Below are 26,553 nucleotides of genomic sequence, written 5' to 3' on the forward strand. Positions count from 1 at the left end.
GCATTGTTAATCCAACCAGCAGTACTAATGATTTTAAATGAAAAGGTAGACACAAAAAGCTGTAGTAACTCAGCGGGTCAGCCAACATCTCTGAAGAAGGGTCTCGACCCGAAACGTCACCCATTCCTTCTCTCCTGAGATGCTGCCTGACCTGCTGAGTTACTCCAGCTTTTTGTGTCTACCTTCGATTTGAACCAGCATCTGCAGTTATTTTCCTACATATTTTAAATGAAAACCTCAGATAACATTTTGAAAATCTCACTGTAATAGCTTGCATTCCTTCAGAAGATATAAAGGAGTCCACACCAGTACTTCATGCCTGGGACCACTGTCACTGTCTCTCTGATTTTGCAAACTGGACTAGCTTGTAGCCTGGTGTGAAATGCATTGATTTAAATGTTTTCTTGGTGCTCACGCTGATTAATCCACATCTATTGGATATGCCACTTGGGGTAAGATTGGAGTAGCTAATGGTAGCAGATATTTTAAAAAACCTGGAGTTGCACTTAAATTGAGAACATGAATAGAAGGAAAAGACAATGTGGTCCATTGAAGTTACTAGGCAATCAATATTTTCATCTCATAAAGTCATACTGTATAGAAATAGGCTCTTTGGCCCAACTTATCCATGCTGACCAAGATACCTAATCTCAACTATTCCTGTCAGCTCGCATTTGGCCCACATCTCTCAGTTTCTTTGCAGCACCTCTTAAGTAGAGGCACAATATTAGCCATCCTCCAGTCTTCTGGCACCTCACCCATGTCATATGATGATTCATATATATCAGCCATGACTCCTACAATGTCATCTCCAGCTTCCCACTGTATTCTTGGATGTATCTGATTAGGCCCTGGAGATTTATCAACCCTCGTATGCCTTAGGACATCCAGTATCTGTTCGTCCTCCAACTCAATTGCAGTTTCCTCATCGTGTCACCATGTTCCATGATTCCTTCATGTCCAACAAACATGATATTGAGTACAATTTGAAATGGGACAAGAGGTTAGGAGAGTCGAATAGATCTTCTCAAGCAATGATACAGGCTAGATTTGGCAGATGACCATCTATTAGATATGTGTGTAGGAAGGAACTGCAGATGCTGGTTTGAACCGAAAATAGATACAAAATGCAGGTGTAAATCAGCGGGACAGGCACGATCTCTGGAGAGAAGGAATGGGTGACGTCTCAGGTCGAGACCCTTCTTCAGACTTACCTTATTGATCTTACCTACATCATATAAAGGACGAACTTAGCTCAGTTCACAGATCAGCTTATGAAGATCAAACAATAGAACATACAGAAATTAAGAGGAAGACTACTGGGAAAATAGGGGAACACAAAAAAAAATAGAATTATCTTTGCAGCCTTCCAGTTGAGTAGGTTTTTGAAATGGGCATTGAACTTTTCAGGCACCATTGCTTTGTTATTCTTGGCTCACTGGATCTATTTAATCTGAGTCTCTGATGAACTTTGCACAGTCATCAAGCACGCCTGCAGGCTTGGAGCACCAGAACACTCCACTGGGCTCAGAGAAGCCTTTTATCTCATTGCGCGGCAACACCGGGTGACTGCCTCCCAAACTAGTGATCTCATTGGACTGGAATTTGTAGTCAGCGGGCAAACCACTCAGTTCATCGTTGACCTCAAAAAGATGTTCCCTGCAAAGACGTAGTAACTTCTGTGATCTGAATCTTTCAAAGCCCGATGCCTGCTACATCACCAGAATGTCTGGTGTGTTTAGCGACAGTAAAGATAATGTACATCCAAATAACATTTTTTCAATCTCTAAAGAGTGCTAAACAAAGATTGAAATGTACAAATGTGATTAAGGTTAAAGGTAAAAAATGAAAATAAACTTTTTTTAAATCCTTTTTCAAAACATATTATACATTGAAATGTTTATCTGAGGAAATTTCACACCACATGCACAAGATTATGTTTTACTGGCGAACCCGATGAACAATATTACTAAGAAATCACATAATCAAGCATAATTATGCAAGGGTCAAGTGTTTTATTGTCATATGCACCAAAATGGAACAATGAAATTCATACGTAGCAGCACAACAGCTTTGTAAACACAGTATTCAATAGATAATATAATAAACCAACATAAAAAAAAGAAGTTCAATTAAAAAAAATTAACTATATTGTGCAAAAACAACAAAGCTCGAACTCCCCATTGCAATCAAGGCAGTCCATTGTTCGGAGTTTAGCTGGAGTTCTTGGCGTTCAATGGTCTGATGTTCTTGGGAAGAAACTGTTCCTGAACCTGGATGTTAAAACATGAGCCAAGACATTTTCATGCAGCTAAATTATTGTGATAGAAGGACTTTATGGTGAGATGTTAACTATCATTTCAGTCATTACCTCAGTTCTAAACTTCAGTTCCACCCGGTCTAAGAAAAATTTGACTGTCCTCCACATATTTTCAAGTTTAGAAAAATGCTATCAGGTGCTGTCATCTAAGGGTGTGTTTCAGTGAGGGGACAGGTTTGTCAGAATAGTCAGCATTTGTACACACAGTTTAGTCTGTGCTATGGTCAAAAGGAGTAGATGGGATCATTGAAGACAGATAAAGGAAGGCGTTGCAAATTCTAATAGTGTTGCTTGGTTTGGGAATTAATTGCAATCCACGAGTGATGTTTGGTAAGTGGCAAAGTTTGGGAGGTTGGAGTGGGAGGAAGGAATGAGGACCTGATTTAGGTTTAGCTTTATTATTGTCACCAAGCTACAGTGAAAAGCTTTCTTTTGAACTCAAGAACAAAGGGTAGAGCAAAGGGGAAGACACAGATAGGAGAATACAGTTCTCAGTATTGTAGTAAGTCAGTTTTGCAAAGTCCTATGTCCACAATGGGATAGAGACTAATCGAACAGGACCCTGCTTATGTGATAAGTGATTAAAGGAAGGGGATGAATTTGAACCTGGAGTTGGAAGTGGGGGTGGGTTTGAGAATCAGTCCAGTGGAATCAGGTGGTTGGATGAGGATATTGTGGATCAGATACTTGTGATAGTGGAGGATCATAGCCTGGTTGAATATGGGGCAAGTGTGCAGGTATGGACATGATGGACATGATGAAAATGAAAGGTTGGTGGAGGGGTGAAGGTGTGGGCCTGTTGCAGGGGAATTGGGGTTTGGAGGGAATGAGTAGATGGAGGTGGGGTGTAATTGTAGGACACCAACATCTCAATCTATTGCTGAGAAATCTCACTCCCAGGACAACTAGTTCCCCAATGTACTTCAGAAGGAATGTTGTACACATGGTTTAGGCGATCAAAACACAAATTGCTGGAGGAACTCAGCCAGTCAGGTAGCATCTGTGAGATTCTAGATTCAATATTTTCTTGTGTGTACGTTGTCTATGTGCCTGTGTTGCAGAAATAGTGTGGAGATTTAATACGAATTCAATAATCTCAAGACAAAATTATCTGAGCATTTTCTCCAGAATAGTAACTTGAAGGACTATATTATTTCTCAGTTAAGAGGCAAAACCTCACTTATTTTGCATGGCAATGCATAAATTGCCAACACTGAGTAGATGGAACAACTGGGTAAATTAGTCATGGTGAAGGGTTTGAAGGAGGTTTCTGAAGGCAGTGAGGAAAAGTCATTCTTGACAACCACAGCAAACTGTAAAGTCACTGCAACCTAGAAAAAAGTAATAAAGTGGAGGAAAAGGGGAGAAGGACGATGAGGAACGAGAGAATAGAGGTGAAATTAGGCTTTGGTTGCATATCAATATGCAACAAAAATTTACTCACCACACACTTTCAGTGCCATTAGTCCCAAATGCAATTTAATGCATGGGAGTGGGGATAAGCAACCAAAACACAATTCTCACATCACCCCAAAGAATGCAAGAAACTTCAGCTGGAGAGATTCCCTAATGTCAGTTTTGGTAAATACCTGTTGTGTAGTCAATTAACTGAGGAACTGGTGGAGTTGGGTTAGGCAAGGGTGAAGTGCAAAAATGAACACTGCTATTTCTGATGAGTTGCAGGTTTTAAAAGCGGGCAACGACATTGAAGATCATTTAAAAAATAGAAATGGAAGTGAATAACATTTTCGAGCTAAATGCAGTGTTGCCTTTAGATCAGATGTTTTTCAGGGGAAATACTTTAAATATCAATCTTTAGTTTAGATTAGAGAGACAAAGTGGAAACATGACCTTCAGCCCAACTAGTCCCCACCGACCAGCGATCGCCAGAACACTAGTTCCATCCTACATGCTGGAGACAATTTACAGAGGCCAAGTATCCTACAAACTGTATAGCTAGAACCCAAGGTCAGGATCAAACCCAGGTCACTGGCATTGTAAGGCATCAACTCTACCACTGAGCCACTGTGCTGCCATCTCTTAAAGTGTAATCAGGTATAGTCTTTCCGCCTACTGGATAGCACGCAACAAAAGCTTTCCCTGTACTTCGGTACACGTGACAATAAACTAAACCGAACAAAACTAAATCCACCCAAGCCTTTTGGTAGACTTCCAGTGTTGGTCCTCAGGTCAATGCTTCACAGCCTCCTGGACTCAGATGTGCATAGACCTCTGGTTGCATCAATGTCATCAATCTATCAAACACTGTAACATAAGGTAGACACAAAATGCTGGAGTAACTCAGCGGGACAGGCAGCATCTCTGGAGAGAAGGAATGGGTGACATTTCGGGTCGAGACCCTTCTTCAAACTGATGTGATTACACTGTAACATATATGGTGTCAAAGATAATGGATAATGTACCTTTAGATTCCTTGGATAGAAGGATGATACTCTGATGAAAACAGTGCAAGTGCAGCAAAAAAACTATAATAAATTGCCGACGATGACATTGGGAATTGTTTAAGGGAAGGGATTGTGCAGGGCAATTAATACGTGGACAATGTTGCCATACTTTGTCTATGTACTAATTGGCTGGTACCGATACTAAGCATCAAAATTGCACCACTGCATGTCAACATCTGATGATCTGTATGCACAGATGCAGGAGCATTGAGGTATAACACTGATCAACAACAATACAACAAACGAGAAAAAAAAGTTCAGTGTGCGCCTTCTGCTAGTGAATTTAAAAATGATAATTGTAATTTTTTTAAGAAATTCATTTCAATTGCACCTTGAAGGGCAAAATTTTTGCCCTACAGCTTGCATTTGAAAATGTATCAGTTTATTACATTCATAATCCATCATCACATGAGCATGTCCATCAGTAAAGAAACGACAACTGGTACCAAAGTGGATTGCATCTGATTAACAGATGAATAATTTACCTGAACTTCACAAAAAAACATGGTGAATTCTGGACTTCTAAAGTCAGAGGGAGAGTGTACAGATCACTCATACAGCTGAAAGTGTAAAGATAGCTTTGTGTTTTGGCTTTGAATTTATTTTGATTTGATGGACTTTGGCCCTGAGAACGTTGAACCAAATGAAAGCAGTACAGTTTTAGGATTCAAAGATAGTAAGGGGCAAAATAAACAAAATCATAAATGTATGAAATCCACATGAACTACATCATACAACCCACATGATCCCCATTAGGGTGGCACAGTTTCAGCCTTACAGCGGCAGAGACCCGGGTTCGATCCTGACTACGGGTGCTGTCTGTTCGGAGTTTGTACGTTCTCCCTATAACCACATGGGTTTTCTCCGGGTTCTCCGGTTTCCACTCACTTTCCAAAGACATACAGATTTGTTGGTTAATTGGCTTCTTTAAATTGTCCCTAGCATGTAGGATAGAAATAGTGTACAGGTGATTGTGGTTGGCACGGACTTGGTGGCCTGAAGAGCTAGTTTCAACGCTGTATCTCTAAACTAAATGAAACAAAAAAAAGAACATGAAGAACATCAGATTTAAAATACCAAGTATTTTAAATGGTTGTATCTGCTTTTAGCAACAGAATAATTTTACAGCATCGATAGCAGATGGAATACAAGATCTGATTTTAAATGCTCTTAGATTAGGTGCAATTGGAATCCAATGCACCAGAACTCAGAATCAATCAGTAATTCAGAAGCAACAGAATTAGAATTCAACATTCATACCGCTGGGTTGTAAGTTACCCAAGTGAAATATAAGGAGCTGTCCCTCCATTTTGTGCATGGTCTCACTCTGGCAATGGAGGAAGCCCGGCACAGAAAGATCAGTTTGGGAATGGGATGGGGAGTTAAAGTGGTCAACAACCGGGAGATTCAGTAGGCCTTGGCAGATTGAGCACAAGTATTCAGCTGAGTCTATGCTTTGTCTCGCCGATGTACAGAAGCCCACAAGAGGAACCTTCTGATGCACATTACTGAGAGACTGATTTGCAGTATGTAGACGAGACCCGACTCTGCACACAGTTCTCGGCATAATTATCTTATCTGCTGATAACCAGCCAGTCAATGACTTTCACAGACATTCCAAATCATGCAGGAGTACTGTAATTAAAATGTTTAAATGTCAGAACATGCAAATGCGCACAAACACAAAACGCATATACACTATTAAATCAAATTTTAAAACTTCTGCTTTCTCCCTTCATCTAATTTCTTTCATACATGCAAAACCAGGGCTGGTGTTTGATGTGCAAAAATTTCAGCTTGTGCAGTTAGGTGGACTAGGCCCAAGTGAACTGCAACAAAGCTCCGTCCCACATTCTTTCAATTCTTACACAATTTTGACCTTACCTTCACTGCTGCTTAGTTGAAAACCTGAGGCAAAGAACAAAACTTAGTGTCATATATGAATCTAAAGACTGTTCCTTGATGCGGGTGCTGAATGAAAACTAGAGATCAAGTATCGCCACAACAGTGGGATAAAAATTATATTACAGGCCATTTTATTTCCTCACCCATCATTAATTATATTCTCATTTTATTTCAAGCAAGTCTACTTTAGTCTCTCCTCTGTGACACAATGTTTGTGGATCCACATACTCCATTGACGAAGCTAATTTTGTATGCATTCCTTGGATGTGCGAATCATTGGTAGGCCCATTATTTATCGTCTATCTTTAAACACCATTAAACTGAGGGCTTGCGACAGCATTTCAGAAGATAGTAAGTCATTGCTCCAGAGTCACATTGGGGCCCAACAAAGTAAAGGCAGCAGATTTCTTTCTCTATGGTGTATTGAGGAATCAGATAGGTTATTGCAATAGTCCAGTAGATACATAGTCACTATTACAGATTTGAGCATTTATTTCAGATTTATTTGATGAATTTAATGTAAATATTCCATTAAATATTTCCATCTGTTATCAGGCAACTGAACCATCCTTTCACCAACTAGAGAGCAGTCCTGAGTTACCAATTATCTCATTTAGACCCTCGGACTACCTTTAATCAGAATTTCCTGGACTTTATTTTGCACTAAACATTATTCCCTTTATCCTGCATCTGTACACTATGGACGGCTCGACTGTAATCATGTATAGTATTTCCACTGACTGGGTAGCACACAGCAAAAAGATTTTCACTGTGCACATGGCAAAATATTAAATTAAACTGAGTGGATTAAACTCATGCCTTACATTATTTGTCTAAACCTTTGGATTATAGATATATTGTAAATAGCAAAACAATATAACTCCTGGGCTAATGTACCCAAAAGCTTTGAAAGTAAGCATGCAGGTACAGCAGGCAGTAAAGAAAGCTAATGGTACAGTATGTTGGCCTTCATTGTGAGAGGATTTGAGTTTAGGAGCAAGGAGGTCCTACTGCAGTTTTACAGGGTCCTGGTGAGACCGCACCTGGAGTATTGTGTGCAGTTTTGGTCTCCTAATTTGAGGAAGGACATTATTGCTATTGAGGGAGTGCAGCATAGGTTTACCAGATTAATTCCCTGGATGGCGGGACTGACATATGATGAAAGAATGAGTCGACTGGGCTTGTACTCACTGGAATTTAGAAGGATGAGAGGGGATCTTATAGAAACATATAAAATTATTAAAGGATTGGACAGGCTAGATGCAGGAAAATGTTCCCGATGTTGGGGGAGTCCAGAACCAGGGGTCACAGTTTAAGAGTAAGGGGTAGGCTATTTAGGACTGAGATGAGGAAAACTTTTTCACCCAATGAGTTGTGAATCTGTGGAATTCTCTGCCACAGAAGGCAGTGGAGGCCAATTCATTGGGTGTTTTCAAGAGTGAGTTAGATTTAGCTCTCAGGGCTAAAGGTATCAAGGGATATGGGGAAAAAGCAGGAACAGGGTACTGATTCTGATGATCAGCCATGATCATACTGAATGGCACGAAGGGCCAACTGGCCTACTCCTGCACCTATTTTTCTATGGTTCTATGGTTCTAATAGAGACTACAACTTACGTGCAGTAAGGGAGTGCTACTTTGTTGGCGATGTCACACTTGGAATGAGTGAAAAAACTGCGATTGTTTCTTGAGGAAGAATAGGGAGATCTTTTTGGTACCCTACCCAATGTGCACATTCAGCCAACATTATCAAAAAAATCTGATCATTAGACAGATATGGGTAAAAATAATTCTGTGGTGTGAGTAAAGGGGTGTGATTACCCAAATAGCCCTGATAATGTGACGATGATGTAGCCCTTCTGTGCTGTAACAATCTATTGTGTTTCCAACTGTAATACCTCTCTCTGCTCTTCATCCTCAACCATTCTTTCATTTCATTGTCTAGTCCTAACTTACCTTACATAAGATTGGCACAAAAAGCTGGAGTAACTCAGCGGGTCAAACTGCAGCTCTGGAGAAAAAGAATAGGTGACATTTCGGACAGCCATCTTCAGACAGCCATCTTTTTTTGATTTAGTAAAAGAAGCTTACTATTCAGTATATCCACCCTGGAAATTCCACACGTGCATGTTTCCGCTCTGTAACATACTGTAACTAGTAGGTCAAACTGACCATGATGTACATGTCAAACTAGTCCAGTGGCAAATCCATGTTGGATTGGGGAGAGGAAGGATTTCCGAATCTGCTATGCAATATTTAAGGACTTTTGAGCTGAAGTCAATGCAGGGGACTCTCTTGCATTCTGAAGTTGCTCCTCACCATCCCCTACCCTTTTCTAGCTCAAAGCATTTGAGGCAAACTGCAGTTCCCAAACTAACAAGCTAACCCTTTCCAGGCTCGCCATAGTTCATCACTTGGAGATTAGCTTTGAGCTTTTCCGTGCACGCGGTGTGCTCAGTATTGTGGATCAGCTGCTCATTGTCCATTCTGCTTGATAAACCGGAGGGCGGTGTAACAGGTTCACAAAACTGAGTTTGCCACCCAGTGATGAAAAGTAAAATCTATCCTATGGCATCTGGCTTGGGCAAACCATTCCTTCCATGCAAACCCATCATAGACATCAAAGCTATTACTTGAAAAAGGCATCATGTAGCGTATCGATCAGGAGCCAGAACAAGGAAGCAGCTGCTGCTTGTGTACAGACACTCAGATTCTTTCAACGCAAGCGACTGGGAACTCGTATACCCTGCATTCATCTTTAAACTGTTGTGCACAGTAATATTTATCGTGCTGCTGTTCTTCCTCCATGTCAGTGGAGATTATTTATTTACTTTTCCTTGGCGTCTTTTGTCGAATGTTTCTCCTCCGCTGCTTCTACCTTGCTGTTCTTCCGAACACTGAACAACCTCCAGTAGTGTAATACAGCATGTACTCTTCACTGGTGAGCCGGACATCATCTATAGAATGTGTTCACTATCGGCAAGCTACCAGGTGACACATATCTCCAAATGCCCTCACAGAGTGATGGTGAACTCGAAATGTCACCCAGATCTTGCAGCACGCGGATAAAAACTGTTTCATTATCAGATGAGCTGGGAATGGAACAGAATAATCTACAAACTTCACTAAACATCTACACTTTTAACTTTATAAATTTCATACGTTATCGGAGCAGAACCAGGCTATTTGGCCCAATCAAGTCTACTCCGCCATTCAATTATGGCTGATCTATCTATCCTTCTCAACCCCATTCTCCTGCCTTCTCCCCATAAACTGTGCACAGATTTTTGATTAGCACAGGTGCCAATCTCCACATTAAAAATATCCATTGACTTGGCCTCCACAGCCGTCAATGAATTCCACAGATTCACCAACCTCTGACTAAAGAAATTCTTCCTCATCTCCTTTCTAAAGGTACATCCTTTTATACTGAGGTTATGGCCTCTGGTCCGAGACTCTTCCACTAGTGGAAACATCATCTCCACATCCACTGTATCCAGGCCTTTATGGGGGTAAAGTGAAATGACTATATATGGTTAATCTGGGACCTAGTAGTAGGCCATTCGGCCCTTCATAGATACATAGACGATAGGTGCAGGAGCAGGCCATTCAGCCCTTCGAGCCAGCACCTCCATTCAATGTGATCATGGCTGATCATCCATAATCAGTACCCCATTCCTGCCTTCTCCCCACACCCCTTGATTCCGCTAGCCCTAAGAGCTCTATCTAACTCTCTTTTGAAATGCATCCAGTGAATCGGCCTCCACTGCCTTCTGAGGCAGAGAATTCCACAAATTCACAACTCTCTGTGTGAAAACGTTTCTCCTCATCTCAGTTCTAAATGGCCTACCCCTTATTCTTGAACTGTGGCCCCTGGTTCTGGACTCCCCTAACATCGGGAACATGTTTCCTGCATCTAGCATGTCAAATCCCTTAATAATTTCATATGTTTCAATAAGATCCCCTCTGATCCTAAATTCCAGTGAATACAATCCAGTGTCCGTGTCCGTCCGTCCCCCCCCCCCTCCACACCAGTCCCCCCTTGCTCCAGGTCAGTGGAGGGAAAGAATGGCATCTACTGGAAACTGATATCAAAACAGGGAATGCTAGAAATACTCAGAAGGCCAAGCTGTATCCCAAGAGAAGGAAGCTGATTCAATGCATTATGTCATTTACCTTTCATCAGTTCCAATGAAAAGTTGTTGACCTGAAGGGTTTACTTTGTTTGTTCCTCTGCCGTGATGAACATTTCCGGCATTCTCTTCTTCCATGCCGGTTGCTTAAATGATGATTCCACTGAACAGTTCTCCAAGCATGAGCACAAGCCCTGCAATATTTGGGAGGAGGACTTTGATGTGTCATGTCGCTCCCCTTCCCATTCCCATGCCGACCTGTCACTCTCAGCCTTCTCCACTCCCGAGAAGATACAATACAAACTAGAGGACCAACTCCTGATATTCTAGCCTACTAGTCTACAAAACAATGGTATGAACAATGAATTATCTAACTTTAGGAAGCGCATTCCCTGTGTTCCCTCCCTCTCTCTCTTTCCAACCCACCTCCAGTCCTCTCATTTCTTTTCTCCCTTTCCCATAACACTCCACCCCCCATGAACCATTTTCATCTCCATCCCCCTCCTGGTTCCATCCACCTATCTCCAACACACCTCATGCGATGTATCCTTCTTATCTTATTCCATCACTCCCTTAAAGGTTTGTGTTATTACATTGCCTATACGACTCCAGCACTTGTTTCTTTTATTTTTAGTTTAGTTTAGAGATACAGTGTGGAAACAGGCCCTTCGGCCCACCGAGTTAGCACCAACCAGCAATCCCCACACATTAGCACTATCCGACACTCACCAGTGACAATTTACAATTTTAACAAAGCCAATTAACCTACAAACCTGTTCGTCTTTGGAGTGTGACAGGAAACTGGAGCACCCGGAGAAATCCCACATGGTAACGGGGAGAACGTATAAACTCTATACAGACAGCACCCTCGGTCAGAATCTAATCCGAGTCCCTGGCACTGTAAGCCAGCAAATCTACTGCTCCCTACCCCCCAACTGGCCCCATCTGCCTCGCTCTTCTCCTTTTGTAGGAAGGAACTGCACATGCTGGTTTATAGACATAAAGAAGATAGTCATAAAATGCTGGAGTAACTCAGCGGGTAATGCAGCATCTCTGGAGAAAAGTAGGTGACGTTTCTGCCTCACCCCTCCATATTTCTCTTTACACTGGCTATCCTCCCTCTGCAGTCACAGTCCTGATGCAGTGTTGCGACCAATGTACCGACAATTCCATCTCCCCATCATAGATGCTGAGTTCCATGACCTATTTTTATTCCTTTCCAGATTCCAGCATCTGCAGTCTCTTGTGTTCCTTTGTCTTGTTTGAATCTAGTGCCTAGATTCAAACAAGAATCCATCTTCAGTCATCCCTATCAATCTTTGTTATGATGATAGAGAACATTGATTAGTTTAGTTTAGTTCATTATTGTTACGTGTACTGAGGTACAGTGAAAAGCTTTTGTTGCTTACTAACCAGTCAGCGGAAAGACGATACACGATTACATTCGAGCCATCCACTCTGTATAGAAACATGATAAAGGGAATAACGTGCATAATGTTTAGTGCAAGATAAAACTCCAGTTAAGTTCAATATCTAAAACTCCGATATTCCAAGGGTCTCCAATGAGGTAGATAGTAGCTCAGGACTGCTCTCTAGTTGCTGGTACGGTAGTTCACTTGCCTGATAACAGCTGGAAAGAAACTGTTCCTGACACTGGAGGTGTGCGTTTTCATTCTTCTATACCTTTTGCCCGAGGGGAGAAGAGGGAGTGGGCAGGGTGCGACTCATCCTTGATTATGCTGGTAGCTCTGCCGAGGCAGCATGAGTGCAGATGGAGTCAATGGAAAGGAGATTAGTTTGTGTGATGGTCTGTGCTGCGTCCACAATATGCTACATTCCCTTGGGGGAATCAATCAAGAACAAATCTGTCATCACATAATACCCAAACAAGTACCAATGTAATCAAGAATGGAAACACTGTTAAATTGTGCAGCAGCAAAATTTGGATTCCTTCCCCATTGTGTTTTGCTCCATTCTAAGGTGTATTGATTAGGTAAGCAGTCAGGATATGCAGTGTAAGGAAAAACTAGAGGATGGATTGTGGCTCAAGAGTGTTTTTACATGAATGATAGCTGCAGGTGTTGGATTTACAAAATGAAGAAACAGGTTTGTAATTACAAAACAAAAATACAAGCTGCCAAAATCTCAAAAGTAAAGTTAAAGAAGTGTAATCAGGTTTTTAATTGCTCTGGTTTCAAGAATTAATTTCCTTAACAACATAAACGTAAAAAATATATTCAAGCAGAAAAGTCTGATGAATTAATACAGACACAAAATGCTGGAGTAACTCTGCGGATCACGCAGCATCACTGGATAATATGGATAGCTGATAGAAACATAGAAACATAGAAAATAGGTGCAGGAGTAGGCCATTTGGCCCTTCGAGCCTGCACCGCCATTCAATATGATCATGGCTGATCATTCAGCTCAGTAGCCTGTACCTGCCTTCTCTCCATACCCCCTGGTCCCTTTAGCAAAAAGGGCCACATCTAACTCCCTCTTAAATATAGCCAATGAACTGGCCTCAACTACCTTCTGTGGCAGAGAATTCCACAGACTCACCACTCTCTGTGTGAAGAAATGTTTTCTTATCTCGGTCCTAAAAGACTTCCCCCTTATCCTTAAGCTGTGACCCCTGGTTCTGGACTCCCCCAACATCGGGAACAATCTTCCCGCATCTAGCCTCTCCAACCCCTTAAGAATTTTATATGTTTCTATAAGATCCCCCCTCAGTCTTCTAAATTCCAGCGAGTACAAGCCCAGTCTATCTAGTCTTTCCTCATATGTAAGTCCCGCCATCCCAGGGATCAATCTGGTGAACCTTCTCTGTACTCCCTCTAAGGCAAGAACGTCTTTCCTCAGGTTAGGAGACCAAAACTGCACACAATACTCCAGTTGCGGGTTGGGACCCTTCTTCAGTCTGATTGTAGTGGAGTGGGGTGGGGGGGGGGAAGAGAAAGCAGGAGAAGTGGTGGGGGCAGGACAAAGCCTGGAAAGTGCTTTTTAGATGGATACAGGGGAGGGGGGGGGTGTTGGTGGGCAGATGATTGAACAGAGATAAAAAGACAAAAAGTGTGAAATAAGGATAGAAAAAGTCTGTAGCCAGAGGAAGGAATATAGGTGGAAGGGAACAGGGTCATGGGGAAGGGGAAAATGGGTTCATATCCATGTGGGAAGAGAGGAGGACAAAAAGGGGGGGTTTTCATAGGTTAGTTATCTGAAACTGGGGAATTCAATGTTCATACAGTTAGGTTGTAAGCTATCCAAGTAGAAGGTGAGGAGTTGATCCTCCAGTTAGCATGTGGCCTCACTCCGGCAATAGATGAGGCCCAGGACAGAAAGGTCAGTATGGGAATGGGAAGGGGAGTTAAAATGGTTAGCAAATGGGAGATCCAGCAAGCCTTGTCAGACCGATCTCAAGTTTTTGGTGAAATGGTTGCCTAGTCTATGTATGGTGCATGCAAATGAGGCCACTTTGGGAACACTGAATGCAGCAGAAAAGGTTTGAGGAGGTGCATGTGAACCTCTAAATCTCTTGGAAGGGCTGCAGGGATCCCTGAATGGATATGATGAAGAATGCATAATACATATTTTACAGTAGGATAATAACTGCAGATGCTGGTACAAATCGTAGGTATCACAAAAAACTGGAGTAACTCAGCGGGTCAGGCAGCATCTCAGGAGAGAAGGAATGGGTTGTAGGAAAATAACTGCAGATGCTGGTACAAATCGAAGGTATCACAAAAAGCTGGAGTAACTCAGCGGGTCAGGCAGCATCTCAGGAGAGAAGGAATGGGTGTAGGAAAATAACTGCAGATGCTGGTACAAATCGAAGGTATCACCCATTCCTTCTCTCCTGAGATTCTGCCTGACCCGCTGAGTTACTCCAGCTTTTTGTGATACATATTTTACATCTCCTGCGGTTGCAAAGGAAAGTACCTGGGAAGGAGATGGTTTGGGTGGGAAGAGGTGAGTGAACCAAGGTGTTTCAGAGGGAACTCTCTGCAGGAGGTGGAAAGGGATGGGGATGGGAAGATCTGATTGAACGTGGGATCAGGTTGAAGATGGCAGAAATCTCAGAGAATGATGTGTTGAATGCAGAGGCTGGTAGGGTGAAAGGTAAGGACCAGGGGAATTGTATCCTTGTTCCATCTAGGAAGAGGGGGAGCGAGAACAGAACTACAGAACAGAGAGGAGATGCAGATGAGGGATCCATCTATGGCAGCAGGGGTAAAACAGATTCACTACCGAAAGAGGACCTCGGATATCCTAGAATGGAAAGCCTTACTTTGGAGCAGATGCAGCAGACAGAGAAATTGATACAGAAAAATTAGAGTGGGAAGAGGTGTAATCCAGATAACTGTTGGAGTCGGTGGGTTTGTAGTAGATGTCAGTCGATAGTCTGTCCGCTATGATGTCCACAGGAAAGTGGAGAGAGGTATCAGAAATAGTTTATGTGAATTTGAGGGCAGGGTGGAAGTTTGCTGTCAAGTTAATAAAACCATTGGTTCTACACGGGTGCAGGAGGCAGCTCTGTGCAGTTATCGAAGTTAGGGAGAAAGAGTTAGGGGATGGTGCTTGTGTACATTTGGAACAAGAATGGAGATGTAAAGGAAAGAAGATAAAAGCAGGCAGTGTGGGGCTGGGGAACTAGAAGGTTGGAAGCTGTGGAAGGGAGATTGCCAGTGGTGATGAGATCAATCGTCTGGGAGTTGATGGCCTGGCGTTCGTCTGTGGAGTAATGGTCAAGGGGTCGGTAAGAGGAGATACCTGAGAGCTGGCATTTGGCCTCAGCCCGATAAAGGTCAGCATGCCAGACGACAACGGTTGCTCCATTGTTGGCGGGTTTGATAACAATGTTGGGATGGTGGCTGAGTGAGCAGGCGGCTGTGCTTTCAGAGGAGGTGAGATTGGAGTGGATCAGGGGAGTGGAGAAGTCAAGATGGTCGATGATGTTGCGCCGGCTGTTGGTTATAAAAAAGTTAAGAGAGGGTAGAGGATAGTTCAGTGGGGTGACATGGTGGCGCAGTGGTAGAGTTGCTGCCTCATAGCGTCAGGTTCGATCCTGACGATGGGTGCTGTCTGTACAGAGTTTGTACGTTCTGCCCGTGACCGCGTGGGTTTTCCCCTGGTGCTCTGGTTTCCTGCCATATTCCAAAAGGTGCACAGGTTTGTAAGTTAATTGGCATTGGTGAAAATTGTAAATTGTCCCTAGTGTGTAGGACAGGGCTCGTGTACTGGGATCGCTGGTCAGCATCGACTCGGTGTTCTGAAAGGCTTGTTTCTGTGCTGTATCTCTAAACTAAACTAAACTAAACAAGGCCATGAGGAGGAGGAATCTTGACGATGGAGGAAGGGGTTGTCACTGGGTAGTGAGGACTCCTTACCAGAGAAAATGTCCCAGAGGTGGAGGCGATGGAAGCAGAGCTGATGGATGTTCCCATTACCTGCCACATCTCACTTGCTTGTCAGATACAGGTGTTGGCAATTGATTTATAGAAACATTGCAGCGACTGTAGCAAAAAACACTGAATCAGTGCAACAGACGTCTGCCCCTCTGTCTCTTCATTGACAGGATTCTTGCCTCTATATTGTCTACACGTCCCAAAGTTTCATTACTGAAAAAAAGTGTCACAGGTTGGCATTGTCTTGACACATGCATTGGTTCTACAGAAAGTGTTGCACAGAGACTTAACACATATCGATACATCCATTAGAAACATTCTCTCTCCCAGTGCAGTAAGAGATGTAGTTGTCGACAGGAATTCTAATTCCTTATGTTGTCCTCTCTTCCAATACTGGATATCTAACTGTACCATGAGATGATGCAACAGGAAGTTTACAGGAATGTACAAAGTACAGTTGCATGGTCTGATCATTATTAAATTTCTATATTTTGCCAGGAACACAATGGTTTTTGACCTCTGCGCACTATTTTCTTGAGCTAGGCTGGTCCCACAAATAAGGAACAGTGGAATCAGTTGAAATATTATGCAATGAATTTCCAGTCGGCTACTCAATTGCACCCCAAATATAGTGGTACATAAATTGCCATTAACTTAGCAGCATATAACGCATTAGATCGCACAGAAAGCTCCACTGGGATCCTGTTTTTCACTACATAGTGAAATGATTTTAAGAGTGTGACTACAGGCAAAATGTCTGAATTTGTAAAAGACCAAAAGCTGAACAATTTAAAAGAGAAGGGATTTAAATCTGCTTGGGGATTGGACTAATTAGTTAAATTTCAATGGAGAGAAATGTGTAAAATCTAAGGAGTTTCTTGTGTTCCTGTCTGTATGAGCAAATAAACAGAGGTAGACCTATAAACAGTACATCCTTTACTTAAGGCAGTAGCTGTCAGCTAAATGCAGTGTCTGAATGCATTAAGAATCATACCATGTGATACAAACTTATCCAACTGTAAAATTGAACCGGAATTGGCCCTTGCAGTTGCGGCTCGCCGGCAGTCCGTTTGTCTTTCTTCTTCTTTGTCTATTTGTTAGCGTTAGATGTACGTAATAACCTATTTTTAGCTGTGTATATGTGGGGGGAGGTGGGGGGGGTGGGAGAAACCTTTTATTAAATTTCTTCCTCAACGGAGATGCAACCCTTTTCCATGTCGTATATCTCCGTTCGCGCTAAGGCCTAACAACGTGGAGTTGGCAGCCTCCAGGTGGGATCGACTTTGAAGGCTCTGGACGCAGTGCCTGGACTTACCATCTCTGAGCTGGCCGACTTTCGGAGGCTGTGATGGCACTGGGATTGTGGCTACGACTCCACCTTCAGAGGCTTTGGCCGCGGGCTCTGTGGACCGCAACGTCAGGATCTCGCAGGTCCCTGGTTGGCAACAGGCTTTCGGGAGCTCCAGCCGTAGCAGCTTCGACCGCCCCGAATCGCAAGGCTCAATCGACCCGTTCGCAGGACCTTCATCGCCCTGCGCGGCTTGGTCGAGGGATCTTCCATCGCCCAGTGGGGGCTTCAACAATCGGGAGCCTCGATCGCCTCGAAGCAGCAGTCTGACTGCCTGACCGTTGGAGAAGAACAAAGGAGGAGATAAGACTTTTTTTGCCTTCCATCACAGTGAGGGGGTGCCTGGGCGAGTCACTGTGATGGTTGTCTATGTTAAACTCATGTAATTGTGTGTCTTGTGCTCTTTACTCTCATGACTGCATGGCAAATTTATTTTTGAATGACAATAAATGCAATTTGTATTTGTATTTGTATTTGTATTTTTATAAATTGACTTGATCTCTTGGTCTCTTCATTCACTAAACAAACTCTACTTTGAGCAGTAGTGATTCCAATGAATCACTTCTTGCAAATCTTATATCTTGCAACTCTGGCATCCTTCCTTGTAATCACTGATTTATTAAGTAGAAACGAAGAACTGCAGATGCTGGTTAACACATCACCCCATATTCCACTTGGGTAGCTTACAACCCACTATGGTGGCGCAGCGGTAGAGTTGCTACCTTACAGCGCTTGCAGCGCCAGAGACCCGGGTTCGCTCCCGACTACGGGTGCTGTCTGTATGGAGTTTGTACATTCACCCCACGACTGTGTGGGTTTTCTCCGAGATCTTCGGTTTCCTCCCACACTCCAAAGTTTCAGGTCAGGAAATACCCTGGAATATGCTGATGTATCCAACAGACCTTCGGTTTCCTCCCACACCCCAAAGACGTACAGGTCTGTAGGGTCTCGACCTGAAACGTCACCCATTCTTTCTCTCCTGAGATGCTGCCTGACCTGCTGAGTTACTCCAGCATTTTGTGAAATAAATACCAGGTCTGTAGGTTAATTACTTTGGTGTATGTGTAAATTGTCTCTAGTGTGTGTAGGATAGTGTTAATGTGCGGGAACCGCTGGCCGGTGCGGACTCGGTGGGCCGAAGGGCCTGTTTCCATGCTGTATCTCTAAACTAAACTAAACTAAACTAAACTAAATCCAATGGTATGAATGTTGAATTCAGCAATATTAGGTAATCTCTCATTAGCACCCCCCCTGCTTTTCTCCCCTACAACCCCCTCTCCCCTCCCCTCCCCTGTGCCCCACCTGGACTCCCACCTATTTCTCCCCTCCACCCATCCCCCACAGCCTGTTACTTTCCTCTCCCTGGCTTCTTCAGTGTGAAGAAGGGTCTCGACCCGAAATGTCACCCATTCCTTCTTCCCAGATATGCTGCCTGTCTCGCTGAGTTACTCCATCTTTTTGCGTCTATCTTCGATTTAAACCAGCATCTGCAGTTCCTTCATTGACAATCTGCAACTCTGAAGAAGGGTTTCGACCTGAAACGTCACCTATTCCTTTTCTCCAGATTCGCTGTCTGACTGAGTTACTCCAGCCTTTTGTGTCTATCTTCGCAACTCTTCAATCCTATCTCACACCTACTGTTCTTATCTCTAGCCTTTGTTCCAACCATCTGCCTGCCAAAAAACCCTCGCCTGTGTTGACCTATTACCTGCCACGTTTTGTCCTTCCTCTCCCCTTTTCCAGCTTTCTTCTCTCCCCGTACAATCAGCCTGAAGAAGGGTCTCGACCCGAAAAGTAATTTATCCATGTTCTCCAGAGATGGTGCCTGACCTGCTGAGTTACTCCGTTCATTTTAGTTTATTGTCATGTGTACCGAGATACAGTGAAAAGCTTTTTGTTGCGTACTAACCAGTGAGTAGAAAGACAGTACATGATTACAATCGATTCATCCAGCACTTTGTGTATGTAAATTTGTTGATCTGGATTACTTGTATGAACCAAACAGCTGACATAAAGCTTGATATTAAATCCAATAATTCTATTTAATATTCGTAACAGATAGGGTAATTAATTCTGACACAGCTGCGTAATCATAAATTCAATAATAACAATCTCTACTTTTGTTGTTTCTGGGAACTTTCTATTATCTAGCCAATGTTTTTCCATTGGCGTCATGCCTTTCCATCATTTCCATTAGTTCCTAAATTACACAACTCCTTCCCATTGGTCTCTTTGAACCTTTGACATGGAACCATCTTTGTTGGATATGACTGATTCCCTACCTCCACTGAATACACCACCTGAAGTCCTGCTATGGGGGCATTCAACACACGAAGAGGAATCCATGATCCGTTGGTTGCCTAGGCTTGGTTTTTCCATTGCCCTGGTGATGAATGGAACTCCTAGACCTTAATTTTGCTTCATAGTTCTTTTGCGGACTGAATTTTCTCCGTCCAAACAAACAAGGAACTGCACATGCTGGTTTCAAAAAAAATATAGAAAGTGCTGGAGTAATTCAATGGGTCGGGCACAGTGGCGCAATGGTACAGTTGCTGCCTCACAACGCCGGAGACCCTGCTTCGATTCTGATCTTAGATGCTGTCTGTGTTTCTGTCTCTGGCACAACTTCCAACAGCTGGGCTATCTCGTGCAGGTTTGTGCGGAGTTTGCACATTCTCCCTGTGACCATGTGGGTTTCCTCCAGGTGCTCCAGATTCCAGAGAGTCTAGAACGAGAGTACAGGGATCATTGGTTGGCGCAGACTCCGACTTCCATGCTGTATCTCTAAACTAAACTAAACTAAACTAAACATATGCCCTCATATGATATCTAAGCAGTAGTTTGTGGTGATAATGAACTCATATCATTCATATCTCTAGAACAGTGTTGCCAGAAATCATATGAGTGCATAGTGCAGTCCTTAAACGGGCATTTCAATCTAATACTGTTCAATATGGAGGAGAGAATTAAGGTGAGATAGTTTATACAGGGAAGATAATGGCTGAAGAGGCTTGCAGGGTTGTTATCGGCATGGAGCAGGCACTTGAGAAAATGGGCAGTTTCATACAGAGCATGTTTCTAAGGTGCAAACAATGAATAGGATCACAGCAATGACAATGGCCTTCATCAAGATTGTGACACTGCAAGCAAGTTCACTTGGAAATCAACTGATAGAATGCTAAAGATGAAAAGGTATTGAAAAGATAGGTAGGATAAATGTGAGGCACACCTATTGTGGGAACCGCTTGATATCACCTTTCTCGATATGACACATTTCGTCATGGTTCCCAGTTTCTTATAACTTTAGCAATGTAGTTCATTTTTAAGGAACTCCAAATTGCTGGATCCAGTCATACTCCTGGAACAGATAGACACCAAGTACTGGAGTGGGTCAAGCGGCATCACTAGAGAAAAAAGATGGGTGATGTTTCGGGTCGGGGAATACCCTGATATATCCGACAGATCCCCTGCCCGTCTTCATCATTGCTCTGTTCGAAGAACCCCACACTAAATAATTTTTGTCAAGCACTTTCAAGCAATGACAATCAATACCCCCCTCACCTGTATCCACATATCACTTGCAGCTTTGTTGCACCTCCACCTCTCTTCCAGCTTTCTCCCGCCTAATATAACCAGTCTGAAGAAGGGTCCTGACCCAGAGCATCGCCTATCCATTTTCTCCATAAATGTCATCTGTCTCGGTGAGTTTCTTTGGCACTTTGTGATTTTTTTATAAACCAGCATCTCCAGTTCCTTGTGTTTGTGGGTTTGAATGGGTTCCTGCTTGCATAAATGTAATTAGCGATAAATGTAGCATCTTTTTTTTTAAAGCTGTAATTCTTAAACAAATCTTATACATATAAAAATATATGTGATACACTGTGATACACAATCATTCTCAAAGCTACCGTGACCATGTGTACACAATTCATTTTAATTTCATTTTAATGAGAAGCCTTTTGGAGTGAGGGAGAAATGCTTTGATTGGTCTGTGACTTCATTACTATGATGAGGGGATTTGATGAAAGGTCATCGCCCTGAATGATTCATTGTGTTTCTCTCTCCAAGATGTTACTTGATCTGTTGAGTATTTCCAGCCTTTCCTGTTTTTCTCATGTCCACCCAGTTTTGCTTCAATAACTCCATTAATATGCTTTGTAACTAACAAAATGGTGTAAAGACTAAATGATCCTTGATCATTTTCATCTATCACTCCCTATGCCTCCATGTACAAAACTAGAGGACTGTTTGAGCTTTGTCTAAACAAATGACCTTTTTTATGGTGCAGGTCTAACACACAGCTTGTTGAGTACTATATGTATTGAAACAGATGGCGTTGTTGTTCATTTAAAAGACCCAAGAAAGTGAAGCTCAAGGGATAACTCGGGTCTGAGAGGTTTAATGTAGATTATGATCAGCAGCATGCCTGATGACTTTTACATGCTCCAATGATGTACCAACCTCTTGAGTTCAAATTGTGGTATTAAGCTTCATCAGTCTGTAATTCTGTGGGTCTGACTGGATATTTTAGTAAGAATCCCAGATTGATTGTCATTCTTTCACTAAATTTTTCCACAATACATTTACAGCTGTTTGTTGCAGGATTAAGGCGTGCCTGGTGTGTTTGTTGCTACATAGCTGATTAATGCATTGTTGCCATGAACAATAGTCATTGTTTCAGCAGGGACCTATTGTTGTTTAGAAAATCGTAATGTCTTCCTCTCTGTCATGAGCTGATGGACTTTTTCCTCAAAGCTTGAAAATAACTGCAGAGAGAATTCTCATATCACCCCCGCTCTCTATCTCACCACCAACAACCCAACAACAATATTGTGGCGTTAACTTTAATCTTTTTATAGTCTACCACATCTAACCCCCCAAATCTCAACAGGCTACTTCCAACATGAAGTTGACATCCTGCTGCCTCATCATCCTTCCTACACAATTCCTGACATTGTGGTGATGCTCCTAAACAATCAAATTTCATCCAGTAAATCTTTCATTGCAGTTTGGCTGCTTTCAAATGTATTTTACATTCAGGATATAAATGCATGCCTTAATGTCATTAGCCACTTTTACCTTTCCATGATGACCTCGTAGTATTATATAAAAGAAAAATAATTATTCTATTTGAATGAGGTGATGAGATCAGGCCTACCTATTGCACATTGTAGCTTTATATCTGGGACTATTTGGTATTAGCCAATACTACCAAATGCTTCATTAGCAATGTCTCTGTTTAACTAAAAAGCATAGACAATGACATTACATTTTTCAAATTTGTGCCATGAGCACAGGAGGATGAGGGGTGAACTTATAAAATCTATACATATATATATACATATCATGAGAGGAATATATTGGGTAAATACACAGAGTCTCTTGCCCAGAGTAGAGGAATTGAGAACCAAAGAACATACTATAGGTTTAAGGTGAGAGGAGTGCAAGATTAAATGGGAACCTGAGGGGTACATTTTTACACAAAGGGTGGTGGGTGTATGGAACGAGCTGCCGGAGAAAGTAGTTGAGGCAGGTACTATTGCAGCATTTAAGAAACATTTAGACAGGTACATGGACAGGATAGGTTTAGAGGAGATGGCCAAAATGCAACAGGTGGAACTTGTGTAGATGGAACATGTTGGCAACATGTGTGCAAGTTGGGCCGAAGGGCCAATTTCCACATTGCATGACTCTATGACTATGGTTCTATGAGATATTGTTTGTGGCTATCCAGTCACAATCTAAAATACATTTGGGATCTAATCTCAGGTGTACATCTGTGGTAAGGTGGTAAATGTGGACTGTGCCTCCCACTCGAGGCAAACTCGAGGAAATACACTGTTGGCAATATCTGCATTTCAACATTGCAGTCCAGTTGTGAATTACCTGAGTGAGAACTCAGAACTTCAACCCTCTTCGGGATCCTACTGTTTACTAGACTTTTTTTTCTGAATTCGTGAGTTCCTTCACAATATCATGTTTCGAGTAGTAACATTGGGAGATTAATGGATAATTTTCAAAGGAGGAACTCGGTGCAGTTAATATAGCAATGTTGCAAGTCAGTAAAATGTTTCCCATAGAAGATTAAATTCATAATATAGCCATGTGCTCGGGCTATTTTCATTATAACTGGGGAAGTTATGAAATGAGTTGAAAGAGGATAGCCAGAGAACGAGTGGGTGGAAAGGAGTAATCTATTGTGGAGCGAGGAGATGTTGGTGAGGTCAGAACGGAATAATTTTCATCTATAGCTTACCAAAGAGAAGGACAAAGAGTTCCAGGAGGAGTATATGTTTAATCTGGAGCAGGTCAGTATTAAGAAGGAGAATGTGTTAGATGTTACATCTTTTCTTTAGCACGGCGAACAGAATTGCATACAATATTCCAGGTTAACGGTTGATAAATATCAAGAGCCTAAAGGCATCTATCCTAAGATACTATGGGAAGCAGAACAGGAGGTAGCTGAGGCCTTGATGGATATTTATGCACCCTTGTCCAGGACAAAAAACAGCAAATTAATTCATGTCATTCCTTCATTTAAAGAAGGCAATACAGCCTTACCTCATTGGTAGGGATTTATTCACAAAATGCTGGAGTGACTCAGCAGGTCAGGCAGCATCTCAGGAGAGAAGGAATGGGTGACGTTTCGGGTCGAGACCCTTCTTTGGAAATCATTGGAGAAAATTCTATGGGATAGAATTTATGTGACTTAGAAAGGTATGGGCTCATCATGGATAGTCATCATGGCTTTGTGTGAGGAAAATCTTGTCTCAATAATTTAGTTGAGGTTTTGGGACACTCACTAAGAAGATTGATGAAGGGAGTTGCTGAAATGGACTACAAGAAACAAGGGAATGTTACCTATATGGACTTCAATAAAGCATTTGACAAGGCCCCACATGTTAGGCTGGTCCAGAAGGTTAGGGCACTTGGGATTCAATGTGAGCTGGCTTGAGGGATAGGAGACATGGTGGTGGTGCAAAATTGCTTTTCTGATTAGAAACCTGTGGCCGGTGGTATACCCACTTGCCTTCAGCCATCAGGGCATTGAATACAAGAGTTGGGATGTGATGTTACTGCTGTGCAAGATGTTGATGAGACCACACCTGGAATATTGTATGCAATTCTGTTCACCGTGCTAAAGAAAAGATGGGATTAAGCTAGAGACGGTGCAGAAAAGTTTTCCAAAGATGTTGCTGGGAGTGGATGGCTTGGGTTATAAGGAGAGACTGGATGAGCTGAGATTGTTTTCCCAGGAGTGAAGTAGGCTGAAGTACCGACCTTATCGCTGACTCTAAAATCATGAGCGGCACAGATAAGATAAATGGTCATGGTCCTTTTCCCAGATCCGGGGAGTCTATAACTGGAGGGCATTGGTTTAAGGTGAGAGAAGAATGAATTAAAGGGGACATGAGGGGCATTTTTCCATGCAAAGGTTTGTGGGTATATGAACCAAACTGCCAAAGGTAGTAGTAGCTGCCCGAGCCAGCTGCCTACCCCTTTTCCAGGGTTAAGTCCGCACCCGGGTGGTGTTGGAGAGGGACTATGCGCTGTCTACGGGCACCCTGGGGGATTTCCGGGACCGCTGGGCACCACAGGGGATTGGATGCATCCTGGATAGGGATTGTAATATAGTTGTCTAATAGTTTCATTTGGTATATTTGTTGTATTGCATTCTGGTGGTGCGTTCTGTTGTTTTATTGCATTGTAAATATTGTTTTTAAATAATTGAATACATTTTTTTGATCAATGAAAAAAGGTAGTAGTAGAGACAGGTACAATTATTGCTTGCAAAACATTTGGACCGGTATTTGGATAGAAAATGTTTAAAAGGATATGGAACAAATGCAGGTAAATGGCACTTGCTCACGAAGGCATGGATGCGTTTGGCCAAAGGACCTGTTCCCATCTGTATAATTGTATGAGAACAAACATGGGAATGATCTTAAGCAGTCAATGAAATTTGGTACAGAAGACAACTCTAAGGAAATATAACTCAATAGGGGCCTCATCTGAATTCTCAGCTGTTAACTGAAATGGTGTGGAGTGGTCATTATTTTTTATTTATTTCTTTTAATCAATGTGGTTAAACTATATTATTTGCAATCAGCGATGAGCAAACAGCATCTGCTTTTTGCTCAGTGAAAATTGCACACTGTTTCTTCAACAAGCCTCCCAGTGAGAACCGATGCCAAACCATGCAAAATGCTTCGTGTCACTGCTCCCACATCGTTATTTCATGAGGCATCAAAGTGTGGCACTCAAGGCCCATCCTGCCAACAAAAGGGGCAGAGCAGCCGTGGAGTTGCTGCCTCATAGCGCCAGAGACCTGGGTTAGATCTTGACTACGGGTGCTGTCTGTACAGAGTTTGTACATTCTCCCTGTGACCATGAGGGTTTTCTCCAGGTGCTGCAGTTTCCTCTCGCACTCCAAAAACTTACAGGTTTGTAGGTCAATTTGCTGCAGTAAAATTGGAAACTGTCCCTGCTGTGTAGGATAGTGCTGTGTACAGGGTAATCACTGGTCTGTGCAGACTCGGTGGGCTGAAGGGCCTGTCTCTGCACTGTATCTCTAAAAGTCTTTTAAAAAATCAAAACCAAAATGAAACTGACACTTGTTTAAGATAATGGAGTTTGGCACTGGCTCAGCCACAAAGGTAGACTGGGTAAACTTTGAGAAACATTTCAAAATCTTTTAAAACTTTTATAACATTTAGGAAATATTAGAAGAAATGAATTAATGTGGTGTAGACAAGGGAACCCAAGGTTCAGTTCCTGGAAACATAGAAAAAAGATACTGCATGAAATGTACATGGAATAGAGACAAGGTGTTGGAGTAACTCAATGGGTCAGGGAGCATCTCTGGAGAATATGGACAATAGATAATAGACAATAGGTGCAGGAGTAGGCCATTCGGCCTTTCGAGCCAGCACCGTCATTCAATGTGATCATGGCTGATCATCCACAATCAGTACCCC

At 42.5% G+C, this 26,553-nt stretch overlaps 1 protein-coding gene across 7 annotated transcripts in view; it reads left to right on the plus strand.

Annotated features, from left to right (window-relative positions):
• The window catches only part of celf4 (CUGBP, Elav-like family member 4), a 1,071,661-nt gene that overhangs the window by 901,515 nt on the left and 143,593 nt on the right, over positions 1 to 26,553 (plus strand). The window lies entirely within an intron of this gene.

This window comes from Rhinoraja longicauda, chromosome 1 (assembly GCF_053455715.1).
Source record: "Rhinoraja longicauda isolate Sanriku21f chromosome 1, sRhiLon1.1, whole genome shotgun sequence".
Lineage (NCBI taxonomy): Eukaryota > Metazoa > Chordata > Chondrichthyes > Rajiformes > Arhynchobatidae > Rhinoraja > Rhinoraja longicauda.